Here is a 467-nt window from a genome sequence, read left to right as displayed (position 1 = left end):
GTGTACCAAATTCTTTGAAACTTGCCAGGTATCTGTAATGTCTGCTACATTTTTAATTGGCAGAATTTATATGCCCATCCAATCAGAACCAACTCTGAACATATATGAAAATAAGTTTAAAAGTACAAAATCAAAAATAGGATGATGTAAAGTTGCTTTTTCATTTATATTCCCCCTTCTCTTTCTCTCTCATATCCCCAAACTTGTATCTGCTTCTCCAATTCGGTCTAATTACCGAATTTAAAGAGGGAACTACTGTATCTTGGGGTTAGCTGACGAATTACAGATTTAAATTTGTTTTCTTAAAACTTGGAACAGGCTTTTGCTCATATTCTTGGCAGCCCATTTCAATTGGAAAGCAAGGTTGTCTTTTAGCACGTTTTACTGACAAGAATAAGATAAAGTTCAGAAAGCTCAGCAGATGGAAAGCTTTTCTTTTAGAATCCCATTTTCTCTCTTTTAAGGTG

This window comes from Thamnophis elegans, chromosome 11 (assembly GCF_009769535.1).
Source record: "Thamnophis elegans isolate rThaEle1 chromosome 11, rThaEle1.pri, whole genome shotgun sequence".
Classification (NCBI taxonomy): Eukaryota; Metazoa; Chordata; class Lepidosauria; order Squamata; family Colubridae; genus Thamnophis; species Thamnophis elegans.
This window is presented reverse-complemented; position numbering follows the sequence as displayed.